The following is a 16,753-nucleotide window of genomic DNA, read 5'->3' on the forward strand; positions in this document are numbered from 1 at the left end:
ATAAAAAATTCTAGGGTACAAAAGAAAGGGAAAAGTATATAACACCTATAACAAAGACACCAAACATGGCTCCAATCAATCTCAATGAAAATTGCCCAAGTGACAAAATTACATATAATTAAATGGAAAATAAATGCTTTAATAAATATGTAAAAGTGATCACGTTGAAGCCCAGAGGTTGCAATAACAAACTCTTTAGTTAGACGAATATAAGCAAACTTCAAAGCAAACATAATTTAAGAGCAGATTTTTTTATGGCTGAGCAAAAGTGCTATAGACAAAAAGAAGTTGTTTAAACCTGTTATTCCAACTGTCTGCCTCTTTTTGAGCCTCTATAGTTCCTAAAACACAACAATATTGAAATTAGGCCAATTATTAACCCTACAATGGCCTCTTAGGTGAAAAACGAATCACACATCTCTCAGTTTAAATCTAATGCTAGAAACGACTATGCTTAGTGAGAACGGCATACTGAAAGTTAACGTAGGTAAAAAGATAGGACTCTCGCACCGGTTAGCCAAGTTGTGAAGAAGGTGAAGGAAAAGTTCTTAAAGGGAATAGTTTCAGAAGGAATGGTACCAGCTCCTCTTTGCACCTCTGGTAGAAATCAGCTGTGAATCCATCTGGTCCTGCACTTGATTTTGTTGGTAGGCTATTAATTGCTGACTCAACTTCAGACCTTGTTATTGGTCTATTCAGGAATTCTTCCTGGTTTAGCCTTCGGAGGGTGTGTGTGTCCAGGAATTTACCCATTTTTTTCTAGATTTACTGGTTTATTTGCTTGGATGGTAGTTCGTATTTCTGTGGGGTCAGTGGTGATATCCCCTTTATCATTTTACTAATCAAACTTTAGCAGAGATTGCTAAAATACCTCCATGCACTCAGTTCTCTTTTTCTCATAAATGTAGGAAGGCACAGATTAAAACAAAGCAACAATTGCCATAAATTCAAATTCAAGTTAGTGGTTATCTCTAAGGCTGAGAGAGGACAGTGCAATGAAGAAAGAACAGATGGAGGATTTAAACCTACTGGTAATATTCTACATCTTAAGCTTAGAGACAGATATATGGCTGCTCTGTTTTAAAATTAAATTGCTACTATATACAATATTTTGAATGTATAATATGTTAATATACATAGGCTTTGGACCAAACTACCTGGAATCATTGATTTCCACCACAATACCTTCTAGTTGTATGGATATACGTCTTCAAAATGACATAAGAAGAAAATAATTTATTACATTTAGACAAATTAGAGCGGGTCTAGCACATAGGAAGTCCTTCATACATGTCAGCAAATATCACTTTTAATCAGCAAAGCAATCTTTGGAAGTAAATATCTCTAAAAATAATTTACATATTAAAAGTTTGATATTTCCCATACTATATTTCATTCTCTTTGTTATATAGTTAATAGAAATAGTAAGAAATCAAATTATTTTATTCTAAATAATAATCATTTTACTATAAAATGCCTAAAAATAAATCAGTGTTAAGGAATGCGGTGTTCTATAGCAAAAACAAACAACAAAAACTAACCTTAACCTAGAATACTCTGTTCCTATTAGGTAGCAATCATGATCAATTTAACTCTGTAGTCTTCAGGCAGTGGTGTGAACTGGATAAGTTATATCTTAAACATCTTTCCAGCTCTAATCACATCTTCAGTCTTTTTTTCCTCGTTACCACTGATATTTTTGTAAGGCTTTGACAAGAGAGTGGGTGGAGTGGGGAGTACATCCATGTTAATTTTCTCAGATAAATTTGGCTTCACGTTAGCCTATTTCTTATCTTTTATTTTACTCTTGCTTTGTTTTCCTTTTTCCTTTTTAAAATGTGTATCATTATAAATACACCTTTTTCTTTATCAGTATTTTTTATGAAGAAAAGTAAAACCTGCATCTTTGGTAGAAAAGAACTGAAGGTTTCTAAAACTAAGCCACCACCACAGTCAGTCTTTTTTAAACATTTTGAACTACTTTTGATCATCTCTGTGTCCCAGTGGTTCCACAGTGATACTATGCTGTACCTCTTTAAATTGTTGAAAATATTTTACCAACCATTTTACAATCCATAACGCTTAAGATGGAGAAACACAGAAAGAACAGATAAAATAAGCTTCCATTTCCATTATTACTTGAAAAGTATCTAGATTGCCTAGCACATAGGAAGCAATGAAAAGAAACCAGCTATTATCAATGCCAATATTAATAAAGTGGAATTAGGACTAAGAGGTGAAACGCTTTTAGCTGTCAGTTATCTGGTAGATTAACGAATATTTCAGAAAACTTTGATGTTCTTTTTTGTAATACAACAGATGGGCACTGGGTTTCCTGAAATAAGGAGTGATGGTCCAAAACCAGATGCCAAGGGCACTAGAAACCTATTTTGTGGATTTCATAACTGCCTGGAGATGGTCTTTGAAAAAGTGCCAGAGAATTAGGTAAAGCTGTTAAAGCCATTTTCATGTTGATGAACAAGTTTTAAAACACTGAGCCCTGATGTTAGGTGACACACTTAGTAATAAACACTAATAAATAATAAATAGTTACCTAATTGTCATTTCAATATACTTTGCATACATTAGACAGTTCCAAAATTATACTGTAGATGGAATATCTAGGATAATCCAAATGCAAAAGGCAAAAATATTTCTGGAAGCATTATATGTCAGATATTTTATTCTTTTTTGAGTCAGGGTCTTGCTCTGTCTCTTGGGCTGGAGTGCAGTGGTGAGATCACAGTTCACCGCAATCTCTACCTACCGGGCTCAAGCCATCCTCCAACCTAAGCCCCCCAAATAGCTGGGACTACAGGTGTGAACCATCATGCCCAGCTAATTGTATTTCTTGTAGAGATGAGATCTTACTATATTGCCCAGGCTGGTCTCAGCACTTTGAGGATTACAAGCGTGAGCCACAGCGCCTGGCCAGATGTTATTTTTAAGGCAAATGAGCAATAATTCCAACAAAAAATTGTGTGAGTAATGAGAAAAATAAACATTGTAATTCAGAGAAAATTCAACATTTATTCAAATAATGTCAATATCTTCTATAAGAAAGAATTTGGGTAGCTACCAGATTTTAAGATCTTAAAAGAAAAAAAGTCAAATTAAATTTGATGGGAATGAATAAAAGATTTTTAGAAACACAGAAAAAGTCAAATAATTTTTGGCTCCTCTGCCAATAATATATTTGAATAGCATGTCTTTGGTGTTGCGGTATCAGGGAGGATAAAATATGGTTACTTACCTCCAAAGGAAGCAATACGCTTGCTTTCTGAATCCTCCAGGTTGCCCCAAAAGACAGGTTAACAAACCATCAACATGTCTTCACTAGCATCAAAACCTTTTTTTTCTAAGCAAGTGTTTCAGTGAAATAATCTTATCTTTCTCAAAAAAAATTACACTCTTAAACGGTGATACATTTTGATTTTTTTCTGAGACAAAATTCTATTATATTTGTAGCAATCATGATGTAAAAATATAGTCCATTTGGAAGATAATAATGGCAGTTTTATTAATATGCTTTCTAAATATTCTCTTTCAATAGTATAATTTGATGAACTATATTAAGAAGCTCATGAGCTGCCAATCATCTGTAAAGGAATGTTGATTTCATCAGGCCAAATATGTAGAATATATACATGCTTAGTATTCTGTACCAAATAATTTGGGGCAGTAGTATATGGACTGCACAAAATGTAAAATAATAAAAAACATTCTACTGTTTTTTCCTCTGTTCACTTACATTTTCCTCCCTTTTTGAAAGCCAGCATATTAAATAAGGAACACCCGAATCTTAATGTCATTTGAAGATTGAATGACAGAAAGGCATTTTCTCAGGAAACAGTAAGAAAACCAAAGCAATTAGGAAATTGAAGATTTTAAGAAGCTGTATTTTAGGCCTACTATTTTTAAATATTTTCATTTGTAACTTATTTTACTTTTCAGAAGGGAAAGAGGAAAAAAAGAAAAATGAAAACATTACAGAAAAGGAAACAATAACTTAAAATGGTTCTTTTTTTTTTTTAAGGCAGTGTCTTGCTCTGTTACACAGGCTGGAGCACAGTGGTGCAATCTCAGCTCACTGCAACCTCTGCCTCCCAGGTTCAAGCAATTCTCCTGCCTCAGCCTCCCAAGCATCTGGGACTACAGGTGCGCACCACTGCACCCAGCTAATTTTTGTATTTTTAGTAGAGACAGTGTTTTACCATATTGGCCAGGCTGTTCTTGAACTCCTGACCTCATGATCCACCCGCCTTGGCCTCCCAAAGTGCTGGGAATAGGTTCCTTTTAGTAAGCTAATTTGTTAGTTTCACAGGAAGTCAATGTAATATTCTAAAAACAGTCTGTATTTTAAATTCATGTATTGGTATTTGTTGTATATTAATTTGAAAAAATAACATTAAGTAATCAGAGAATTCTGGAATTTACAGCCTAAGTACAATAATGCAATTTGCTTTTTCCCAGACTCTGACCTTCCTTGTGTATGTTTGGGGTGTGTGTGTGTGTGTGTCTGTGTGTGTCTGTGTGTCCACACATGCCTATGGCATCGGGATAAGAGGGGTAGTGAGGAATCTGACTCACTAATTAATGATGGCGTAAGTAGTGTGGGTTCTCTAATATGTTTCCAGTACGTTATTGTGCTGTGGGTATAAGAAAAAGAGGATGTAGTGTTTGTGGAGGAAAGTTGATAATCCAAGTAAGCCTAGAGAAAATAATTGCACCTTGATATTTTAGCTAAGTGAGGTACTTAAAGAATCTCCATATTATGTCTCCTTATCCATTGATCTATTCATTCATTTGACATGTATTTACTGAGTATCTACTCTTTGTCAGGAACTAACTTGGTATTGGAAATACAAAGAGAACAAAGCAGGCATGGTCCTTCTCCCCATGGAATCATCAGCCTGGTTGGGATTGGGGTTGGGCATGTATGATGAATAGGAAGTAATCGAATACAAAAATACAGTCTTAAGGAAAACACACAGAAAACACAGAGGACATAGCAAGCAGTATATTGCCAGAGGTTGTTCAGGAAAACTTCCCCGAGGCAGCGGCATTTGAACTAAGACTAAAAAGATAAGTAGGATTTACTCAAAGAGACAAAGGATTCAGAAAGGCATCACAGGAAGAAGGGACAACATAATCAAAAGTTCTGAGGCAGAAGGGACCATGGTTCATTTAAGGAACTGAAAAAAAAAAGAACTGGAAAAGGAAGAGAAATTGCTCACTATGATGCCAGAGCCGTTGGCAGTGACCAGATTTCGTCCTTAAAGCTATAAAAAGTGATTGAGTATCTAAACAGAGGAATGACATAATTAGATCTGTGATGCTCAGAAGGTCCTTGTCACTCTGTGTAAAGAAAGGACTAGCAGGGCTGAAGATGGATGTGCTACTTAGCAGGTTACTGCTGTAGCCAAAGAGAACTTGGTAGTAGGCAGAGCTAGAGATAGTGAAAAGAGGACTGAATTGTGTCATATCTGGGGGAACCATCAGCTCCTGATTTTTTTTTTTTTTTTTTGAGAGGAAGTCTTACTCTGTCCCTCAGGCTGGAGTGCAATGGCACGATCTCGGCTCACTGCAACCTCCACCTCCCAGGTTCAAGCGATTCTCCTGCCTTAGCCTCCCAAGTAGCTGGGATAACAGGCACATGCCACCATGCCCAGCTAATTTTTGTATTTTTGGTAGAGGCGGGATTTGGTCATGTTGGCCAAACTCCTGACCTCAGGTGCTCCACCCACCTCAGCCTCCCCAAGTGCTTGGATTACAGATGTGAGCCACTGTGCCCGGCCAGAATTTTAAGAATTAATTGCGATGGGAAAGATAGTGAAGTATAAGAAGCATAGTAAATTTGAAAGATTATTATCCTAAGGGAGTATTTTATGTTGGAGATGCAGTGTTTGAAAAGCATTTTCATTGTAGGATTATTTATTTCATTTGAAGGATTTTTAAACTAAGGGATTATTTCATTGTAGGATTTTTATTATTTCATTTGAAGGATTATGATTCTAAAGAAGTATTTTGTGTTTGAGATACAGAGTTTGAAGAGCATCTTCATCATCCAAATGAAGACCAGAAGGAAACAGAAATGTCAGGGAAAAAATATATAGAACAACGAGTGAATTTTTACATTGAAATGATATAGAAAGCTGATGAGATAAGATTGAAAATGTTTGTAATTAGGAATGTGGAGGGTCACAGAAGTCATTGGAGTCGGACAAAAGGAATTTCCATGGTGTGGTAGGCATGGAAGTAGAATTGCTTTGGATCAGGAGTAAGTAGAATATGAAAAACTGGGGCACTTGCGTGAGAGGTGTGGGAAGATATGAAAACTTTTTCCTCCACTGAAAAAGATCAAGGATAGAAAATAGTTGAGAGTGTTGAATGTTGATAGGGAAGGAATCAGTTGAGAAGGAAATGTCAAATATAGAAAATTCAGAACATAGAAAATACAGAAAAGGAGGAATCATTGAGATTCTCTTATTCCAATCAGGCATTTAACTCAAAAGTGAAATGCAATTTATTTATTTATTTATTTATTTATTTATTTATTTGAGACAGAGTCAGAGTCTTGCTCTGTCTAGCAAGCTGAAGGGCAGCGTCAGAATCTCGACTCACCGCAACCTCTGTCAACCACGTTATGCAATTCTCCTAGCTCAGCCTCTTGAGTAGCTAGGAGTACAGGTGTGTGTCACCATGCCAGGCTGATTTTTGTATTTTTATTAGAGTCGAGGTTTCACCATATTGGCCAGGCTGGTCTCAAACTCCTGACCTCAGGTGATCTGCCCACCTCAGCCTCCCAAGGTGCTGGGATTAACAGGCGTGAGCCACCACACCTCACTTGGAATGCAATTTTGATATGCCTTTGCCCACCTCTTCTTTCCCCCATCTGTAAGGTGTAGATTTCCAGGGATAGCAGCTGTTTTCTAGGACCCCTCCTTTTTAGCATAATATCTTAAGATCCCTTCAGTCCCTTGAGGCTACTTATAACTCTGCTCTGCTCCTTGGGTGCTCAAGTTTTTAGCATCTTGCTCATCCTTGATTAACAATTCAGAAAAATGCATCAAAGAGGGAACCTTCTGAGTTTGGAATGATTTCGCTGAACCTCTCTTCTCCGATTTGGCTGATTCAGTCATGGATGAGTTGCCAGGAGCAAACCCCAATTTTTGTCTCACCTTCCTTTTGTGAGGTTGTCAAAAGCTCTCCCTGTGTTGCTGCCTCTTTCCTGCATTTCTCTGACTGCTTTATCAGAGTCTAGTTTGATGCTACTTATTAGTAAATGTCCCTACCAGAAAAGCAGCTCACATAATCCCACCTCACATTTTTGCGGTTCCCTGTTGTCTAAAATCTTGGCCTCTGATATGATTCTTTCTTCAGAAGCGCTGCAATATATTCAAACACATTGATTGTATATATTTTGACTGACTCATCCAGTTGTTCTTAGTGGGGGCATGGCCTTGCTGGAAGGCCGTGTCAAAAATCGGTTTCATCTCACTTTAAATTCCATGACTAATGCAATGAAAATCTCAACAATTACATTCATTGTGTTCTCTTATTTCATACAGTCATATCATTATAGTGGTGATGCATTCAGTGCTCTGATTTTGCATGAATCCTTTAAAATTACATGCTGCTGGTATCTAATACTCAAAATAAAAGCAACGTTTTAAAAATCAAAGCATCTTTTATCTTAGGGACAGTATACAGCTTTCTAAAGATAAAGAAAGACCAGAGTGTTGGGTTCGATTCACAATTTTCAGTCCACAGATTTTAGAATGGCCTCTGGTGAAGGGAAAGCAAGTTTTCTCATTCCAGTGATTATAGGCACAGGTAGGTGCCAGATGGAGCTTTAAGGGCTAACAATGCTCTCTTTAATCTTCACCGTTTTTAACAGAAGAGCTTTCACTTTACAAAATTTATATATAATTAAATTATGAAGCAGATTTCGTACGTGCTTCAGCTTATTCTCTAAGAATTTTCTCTTCTAGGAGCACCTTAGGAGGCAATTAAATAGCCTCATTCCTTGTGTGTAAAGTTAAATTAAAATTCTAATTCACTGATATTAAATAACTTCGTATTTGGTATGTTGCAAGTCTGTGGCCTTCTTGAAATTGCCCTCCTTCCATTGTCCTTTTCTTTTCCTTATTAGTGATTGGATCTAGACCCTCTCTAGTGCATTTTGGGTGTGAATTATGTACTAGTAGATTCAAAACCATGCCTTCTAAAATTCTGTAGCTCCTTTACAAGTTCCTGTTGGAAATCGAGATTAAAAACTATCTTGAGGGGAAAAGGGGAGGGCCAGTGGGAGGGGGAGGTGGGGAGGGATAGCCTGGGGAGAAATGCCAAATGTGGGTGAAGGGGAGAAGAAAAGCAAAGCACACTGCCATGTGTGTACCTACGCAACTGTCTTGCATGCTCTGCTCATGTACCCCAAAACCTAAAATCCAATTAAAAAAAAAAAAAAACTATCTTGATACCAGGAGATAACATGGATTTCCATACAATATTCTTGTAACATTCTTTAAGGCTACCATACAGAAGATTGTTTTTCACCTGTTACATAAGGTGAAGAGAGCTTTCTTCAATAAACCAGGATGGTTAAATCTTTCACAAGGTTTGAACAATCCGACTCTTAACTTTCTGATTTCTACTGCCTTAGTGTTGACAGAACAAGAATTGAGCAGAGGGGTAATAATAGGTGTTTCTTTTTAATATTGATATGTAGCTTTCAAAGAACCTAAACACCAACTTCGGACATTTGTGTTGATATGTGCTTAAATCAGTGCCTTAAAAGTCAGGCATGGTGCCAATGTAAACGAATAGGACTTTAGAGCATGATGATCTTGACGCAAACTAACCATCTCCTTGGGTAATTTACTTAATTACTGAGCTCTATAAACATGAAAGAATATAACAATAATAATATTGTCCTCAAAGATTTTCTAAAATACTAATCAAAGAATGTTTGTGAAAGCATTGTAATCACTAAATATCATTCACACATTAGATTTTATAACAACTAATAATTAATAAGAAGAATAATACCAATATAAAGGAACTTACACATGTACTTAAAGAGCCCAATCAACTCCAAACCATAATCTAATACTTTTATTAAGTAGACAATGTACTTCAGACATAGAAAACTGAATTCAGAAGGTAGCATTTCCTTAAGATCTTGGTATAAAAATTATTGTGAATCTTGCATTTATCATCCTAACTTCTAAACTCAAAATTAGATTTATCATAGTAGGTAAGTACTTCTAATATTTTAATTTGCAAATGACCCAGTGTCTAACTTGTTTAGAATGCACGAATACTTGGATTCCAAATGACTGTTAATTCCATGGAGATGGTAATGTGGATAACCTGAAGAGAGACATCAGCATTGCATTTCATTCTGATTAAGTTCTCATTCCAATCTGAGTTAACATTCATAAAACCATTATCCTGTGTTAAGCTCCGACCTAGTCTGGATTCAAGCTTCTCTGTTTCTTCCATGTTCTTTCACAGATATTTTGGTGCACTACGTTTTCCCCAGAGTACATCTATTGGTATATTTATTATATCAAATATTTCAATAGAATACAATTTCCTGCAAATGGTTGTCTAAATGCTTCTAGAATGTATTTGTATTTTGTGGAAAGTATGATTTTAAGGCTATATACATTTAAAAAAAACCCAGCTGAGAAATTATATGCCCCTGGGAAAACTAAGTGATAAGATAAGGATCGCTAGCAAATAGTGCAGAGTTATATTGTGTAGGTGTTTTCCTACCTGCAGAGTGAAAGTGTTTCTATTCATTTTAAGAGAAAGGCACGGGGAATCTAGGAGCAGGAATGAAAAGTTTGAGCCTATCTTGCCAATAAAGCATCAGCATCAGGAGTTTGTTTACTTCCATAAAATTCAGAGCTTCCCTTGCCTGAGGTGGTCCTGGGATCTGGGTGGTCTCACAAAGTCCTGTATGATGGAAAGATGTCTCAGAGGGCTTGCGCTCCTCAGCATGCAGAGACCCAGAGAACTGTGCTTTGCCTCGCTTTCTCATTTGTTTTATGAAAATTCTGTTTTCTTGGATTTTGCCAAACAACTTTTGCATTCTTCTCCCTTTTTTCCGTGTATAGTTCTAGTGGTGCATGGGGCTGAGAGCAGCTGAGAAAGGTCAGCACGAAGCTGCAGAATTCATTTGTTAAGGTTTGTGCACACACACACACACACTCACACACACAATCAATACAGATACAGTACAGACAACTGAGAGTGAACACAGACAGTAACCAGAGGGGTATTCCCTTAGCTGCCAGCAAACCAAAGTACAACAATGACTTTCTGTTCATTTTGGATATTGGTCTGTGATTGCCCTTTCATTGTTACAGGTTTTCATTTCATTTCATGTGCTTTTGAATTCCTTGGCTGGAGGACTTCCTAATCTCTTTCTATTGTCTCTGGGATGACACCGCCAATGGGAAAGGCAAAGGGTTATGACACCGCCAATGGGAAAGGCAAAAGGTAGTGCCTTCACTTTTCTCGTTTGTCCTCCCTTGGCTGTGTTGGCTGCTGTTGCTCTCTGAGCTGCATCTTCCCACACATTCTGTGGTCTCACGCCCTGGCAAGGACCCAGTCTGGTACTGAGCATCAGTAATAAAGTATTGAATTTGCGTAAGGAAGTTGTTAATCCTATTGTGTTCATTATTATGAAATACTTACGAAACTGCGGAAAAGAAAAACCCCCAATATTTTGTCAAAAAAGAGAACTAGAACTTTTAAAAAACAACACAATAAAAGTTGTGCCTGGCACATACTGACATAACCCCAATTCAAAAGGTATTTATTGTTTAACCTCTACAAATTACTGAAGCGTTTAGGGAAAAAATGGTAGATTAATAAGTACAGACTCGGCTGGGCCCAGTGGCTCACACCTGTAATCCCAGCACTTTCGAAGGCTGAGGCAGGCAGATCAGGAGGTCAGAAGATTGAGACCATCCTGGGAAATATGGTGAAATTCCGTCTCTACTAAAAACACAAAAAATTGCTGGGTGTGGTGGCACATGCCTGTAATCCCAGCTACTCAGGAGGCTGAGTGAGGCAGGAGAGTCACTTGAACCCAGAAGTCGGAGGTTGCAGTGAGCCGAGATCACACCACTGCTCTCTAGCCTGGCGACAGAGCCAGACTCCCTCTCAAGAAAAGAAAAGAAAGAAAAGAAAAGGAACAGACTCCATTTTGAAATAATCCAGAGATTAATGCAGACACAAGTAAATAAGTCTAGTTACATTCAGATTGAGCATGTTATTTTTGTTATGATAAAGTAATAATCATACAGGAAATGAAGAAATTATTTATTTATTTATTAAGAGACAGGGTCCCACTCTGTCACCCAGGCTGGAAAGAAGAGGCAGGATCACAGCTTACTGCAACCTGGACTTCCTTGGGCTCAGGCGATGCTCCCGTATCAGCCACCTGAGTGTCTGGGACCACAGGCATGCATCACTAAGCCTGGCAACTTTTTGTATTTTTTGCAGAGACAAGGTTTCACCATATTGCCAAGCTGAAATTCTATATGTCCAGCTGAAAATCTGAAGAATTGAAATGAGAAGGCATGTTATCCAACATGAAGACAACCACATAAGGAAAATTTAAGGAAATAAATGATCAGAGATTGAGAATTGTTTATGTGCCTTATTTAACAAATTGCTATAGAGCATTTTAAATAATGTCTAATAAAACAACATGTGGTTGTCATTCTATAACTAGAAAATTGCGTTCTTCTATCATTCGATCTGTATTTATTCTGATAATTTGTAAAGAAGTTCATTCTAATATCAGTTTGGAATATATGCTAATCTTGAAACACAATTCTTACTACAAAAATCACAAATGTCTATTTCTTTTTCATAATCACTCAATCTCTAAATGAGTAGTTTGTTTTCTAATTCACTTGATGAAACAATTAGGCTTAGAAGGTCTTACTTAGGGCCTTATAGCCTATGGAGAATTTTTTTCTTCATTTCTATGTAGTAACAAAATAATTCAAGAATTTTATGCAGCAGAATGAAATGTACAGATTGGTACTTTTTGCATAGTGCCATATATTTCCTCCCTTTTATGTGTCTTTTTAAATTGAGGAATATCCTACATTGAAATCTTAAGTGTCCTTACAGTTTGGTGAATATATAACTACTCCCCAGGTCGAGATACAGAACATTTCCAACATACCAGGACATTTCTTCATGATCTTTCTCAGCCTCAAGATGTGCCCAAATGACCCCTGTCACCTGGTATTCCCATCCTTATGTAGTTTCCTGGCATAATAAATGAGGCTATTTTTTGTGTAGATCAAATGGTGTGTGATCTTTGAGACTAGATTATCAAAGTAATTATGTCTTCTTTCTTGTACCCATGATGCTTTCCTGGATTAGGAACTCTGGAGGACATCAGTTGCTACATTATGAGGATTCTCAAGCAGTTCTATGGAGTAGCCTACATGAAGAAGAACTGAGGTCTTCTGACAAAAGCCATTATCAACTTGCTGGCCATATGAATGAACCATCTTGGAAGTAAACCCACTAGCACTATCAAGCCTTCAAATGACCACGGTCTTCATTCAGTCAGTATCATAACTGCAACCTCATGAGAGACCTCAGGCCAACGCTAAGCTGCTCAACGATATAGGACCCACTCTGTGAGATAATAATGATTTGTTGTTGGTTTTAGCTATCACATTTTGAAGTAAGTTGTTGCACAGCAATGGATAACTAGTATAACTGTACAGAGAGTACCACCTAGATTGAACATCTACCTCCGTGTGCTGGAAAATAAAAATGGCCTCAGGTGTGAGATTTCTAATCAGTTCATGTTGTTCCTCTGCCTGGCATCCTATCACAGCTCTCATTTTATCAGTCAGAAGCAATTTTCTTAAAAGGACCTCCTTCCCTTCATCTCACTGATCTCCCTTGCCCTTCCCTTCTTCCAGCCACATTGGCCGCCTCCTTCTTCCTTGAAAAAAAAAAAATCAAGAAAAAAGTGCAAAAATCGGGAAAATTTTGGGCAAAACTGGACTGAGTTGGTCAATCTAATTACAACATCTATCTCCCCAGATTGGTTTTGGCTGTTGTGGACTTTATACTAATGGAACCATACAGTTTATACTCTTTGGTTCTGAATTATTTTGCTCCACGTGTTTTTGAGATATATTGATGTCTCTAGGTGTGCACATCATTTTTCCTTGTTGTCAACATTTCATATTGTAGATAACACATTTTTAAAACTTCCTCCTACCATCAGGAGACAGTTTCTTTTTTCCAACTTGAGGGCATTATGGATTAAACTGCTATTTTTTGGAAGCTAGGACATTCTTGTACACATTTTTTCATAGAGTTAGGCATACACTTCTCCTAGGAATATGCACAGAAGTAGAATTGCCGGGTCATGAAGAAAAAGACTGTTTAGTTTTTATCAAAGATATTTTCAAAGTTGTTCTATCATTTTACAGTTCCACCAACAATAGCTGGGGATATTAGTTGCTCCATTTTCTCACCAACACAGTGTGGTATTCATTTTTAGTTTAAATCATTTCAGCAAGTGTGAAATGGTATCTTATTTTGGCTTTAATTCACATTTCCTTTCTGCTTATGGTCTGGGGTCATTTAGGTATTTCCTTTTGTGACATATCTGCTTAAGTCTTTTCTCATTTTACCTTTTATTTTGATCTGTATCTTACTAATACCAAGAATTTTTAGGACTTCTTTATATATTCAAGATGTGAGTAGTTTATTGTATACATGTATTGGCAATATATTTTCCCAATAAAAGAATTTTATTTTAATCTCCTAATATTGTCTGTTGTCTAGCAGAAGTGTTTACATTAAATAAAGTCCAATATATCTAATTTTTGCTTTTATGTCAAGGTTTTTTTAGGTGTTGTTTAAGAAATTGTGCCTACTCCAATGTTAGGAAATATTAACCCATGTTTTCTTCTGTAAGCTTTGTAGTTTTACATGTCACATTTAAGACCATGAACCATTTCGTTAATTTTTGTATAAGGCATGAAGCAAGGTTGAGGTTCCTCTTTCCCTGAAATACCCAATGGCTTCAGTATAATTTGTTGAAGAACATCCAGTAACTTCTGAATTGTGGTGTGTTTTCTGTTGTAATAATTGGATACATATATAAAAGTGAGTCTTGAAATGCAATGTGACCCTGGATTGAATCCGGCAACAGAAAACATATTTTGGTGGAAAATCCTGGTAATGCCTCAATAAAGTCTGCAGCTTAGTAGTCATGTACGAATGTCAGCTTCTTAGTTTTAACCAATCATGGTAATGTAAGATGTTAATATTGGAGGAAATAAGATGAGGGAGTATAGGGAAATTTGCCATATGTTTGCAAATGTCAAAAATACTTGAAATTACTCTGAAAAAAGTAGTTACTTTTTAAGAAGTTGGGTCTGCGTGGACTCAATTTTGTTTCTTCGACTTATTTTCCTACCTGTACATTGATTCCACACTGCCTTAATTACTGTAGCTATGTAGAAATTCTTGAAATGTCTGATAGGTTTAACCAGTTGAATGTGTGTGGTGGAAGTGAATTTTGACAATTTTGGGATTAATCCTTAAAAAAATCTGTCAGTCTCTGCTTGGCACTTTTAGGAGCCATCAATTCCCAACTAAGACATCCAGCTGCCCCCACTGGAGCTCTGATGTGGCAAGAAAGAGAAGAGGTTCAGTTATCTCAGAATCGTACTTGAGCCCAGCCTTTGAGATGTTCCAGAGTGAGACGTTTTGGAAGGTCAGGTTATTGAGGCTGTTGCTTGTGTAATGCTCAAGAGAATTCTTGAGCTGTGCCTGGTTAAGAACTGTGAAAGACGAAGCCACTGAATTTTGAAGTGGCTTATTATGCCACAACAGCTAACCAAAATAACAGCTCAAAACAAAGGTCAAGGCTAAAGGTAGGGTAGGTATCACTGAAGTGAAAAAGGAAGAGTCAAGTGACTGGGGGAGGGTAAGACATTGCAGATGTGTGAAGTAAAAGGAAAGCAAATGGCCTGAGATAATGATCTGAGGGATACTTGCATGGCTCTTTCCAAGAGATGAAAGGAAGAAAAACGAATAATGAGTAGCCACTTCTTCTTATTGTGGGAGAGTGCAAGGGTTAGACTTACTTTCCTGCCTTCAGCAATGAAATAAATGCGACAATACATCATTTTTAAAAAGCTTTCACTATCAGACAATAAGCAGTACTGAAGAGAAAGGGAGCAAGCATGGTGAACTCTATGGCTGTGCCAGTTTCTACCCACAAGCAAATTCTGAAACACGGTGCAGAAAAGAGCTTCCAAACAGAGTGAGTTGCCTTGCTTAGTTGAGAAGACAGAAGCTAAAGTTTAGTAAAACTGCTGCAGGCAGAATTCGTAAGGCAGAATGTTGAAAGTAGTGGTACCAAGACGAGAAAGCTCCAGAAATCAGCAGAAGCATCCCCTTGACTCTGTGAATACGCATCTACACCCACAGAAGATAAGACTTCACAAGGACAGTTGGGTGTGGCAAAGAGGTAGGGATGCCCAGACTCTTTAAAGTGTTCGATTCCCCAGTGTGCAACACTGTCTGAATTCTAGCTGGTGTGCCCTGCTAACCTTACAAACAACCTTCCAAATGATAAAACTGACTTCCAAGTAACTTAATTGCCTACCAGAGCAAACTTCAAAACTCTGTAGGGAAGGAAACAACCAAACAACAGAAACTCTTTAAAGGAAGAAAACAAAACTTAATGTACAACAATGTGTAATAGTCAAAATGTCACATATCTAATAAAAAATTATTAAGCATAAAAACAGAAAAAAGTGGTTATATGTGGACACTAGAATGTAGACAAGAAAAGCAGCATTTTTAATTCTATCATCTATAACTGAGAATGCTAGAGTATCTTCTAAATGTGCTCGATATGTTCAAGAATGAAATTTAATTGTGACTAGCGTGAAATGAGAAAGGGAACACATGAAAAACAAAAGATCTTTCTAGTTCCTTCTATCTGCTTTCCTTTTATTCCACACGTCTACATATGGCTCCCCTGCCCCAGTCACTTCCGTCTTCTTTCTTAACTTCAAATACAACATCTGAAATGGAAAATTCAGTGGATAGGATTCCAAATAGATTAGTTACTGTGGAGACAGTTTCATTGGTGTATACACACTAGTTTTGACATTTGTAAAAACCCACCAATGCAGATCTAAGTGGGTATACTTTATATTACATAAATTATATTTCTCAACAAAATTGAATTTTAAAATAGTGTAAAAAAATAGCCTGAAATGCAAGATCTGGATAGGGAGTGAGAACAGTGGAAAAAATATTAGGAATTACATGTGAATTCAGAAAATAAAGGATCTTGAATTTTATCTTAAAAGTGTGGCACTTCATTCTGCTTTCAAGCTGTTGTCATACCCAGACCTCACATTTTGCTGTTGAACATGTTACTTCATGAATCAGTTTGTTATTGTATCATGTGATTGGACACATAAGAGACTTACGAAATTCTTAAAAGGAACTCCATGAGCATGGAGTACTAAAATCAAATAGACTTTAGTACTCCAACAGACGTATTTCCACAATGAAGTGATAAATCCTCGTCTTCTGCATTTAGAAGTATTATTTATGATCATACCCTTTACTTTAGGTGACTGTGGACCAACAGAGGACACTCTTCTTTCATTGCTCCACAATGATCATTCTCCAAGTTAACACGTTCTAAGGGTGACAT

At 36.9% G+C, this 16,753-nt stretch overlaps 1 long non-coding RNA gene across 1 annotated transcript in view; it reads left to right on the forward strand.

Moving 5' to 3' along the window:
* Positions 1–13,226, forward strand: part of LOC144580303 (uncharacterized) — an 83,614-nt gene extending 70,388 nt beyond the window's left edge. The window contains exons 3-4 of the long non-coding RNA XR_013529591.1: positions 10,380–10,512; positions 12,421–13,226. This is a non-coding gene — a long non-coding RNA (uncharacterized LOC144580303). The remainder of the gene's footprint in view (positions 1–10,379; positions 10,513–12,420) is intronic.
* Positions 13,227–16,753: the final 3,527 nt, after the last annotated feature.

The sequence above is a fragment of the Callithrix jacchus genome, chromosome 19 (genome assembly GCF_049354715.1).
Source record: "Callithrix jacchus isolate 240 chromosome 19, calJac240_pri, whole genome shotgun sequence".
NCBI lineage: Eukaryota > Metazoa > Chordata > Mammalia > Primates > Cebidae > Callithrix > Callithrix jacchus.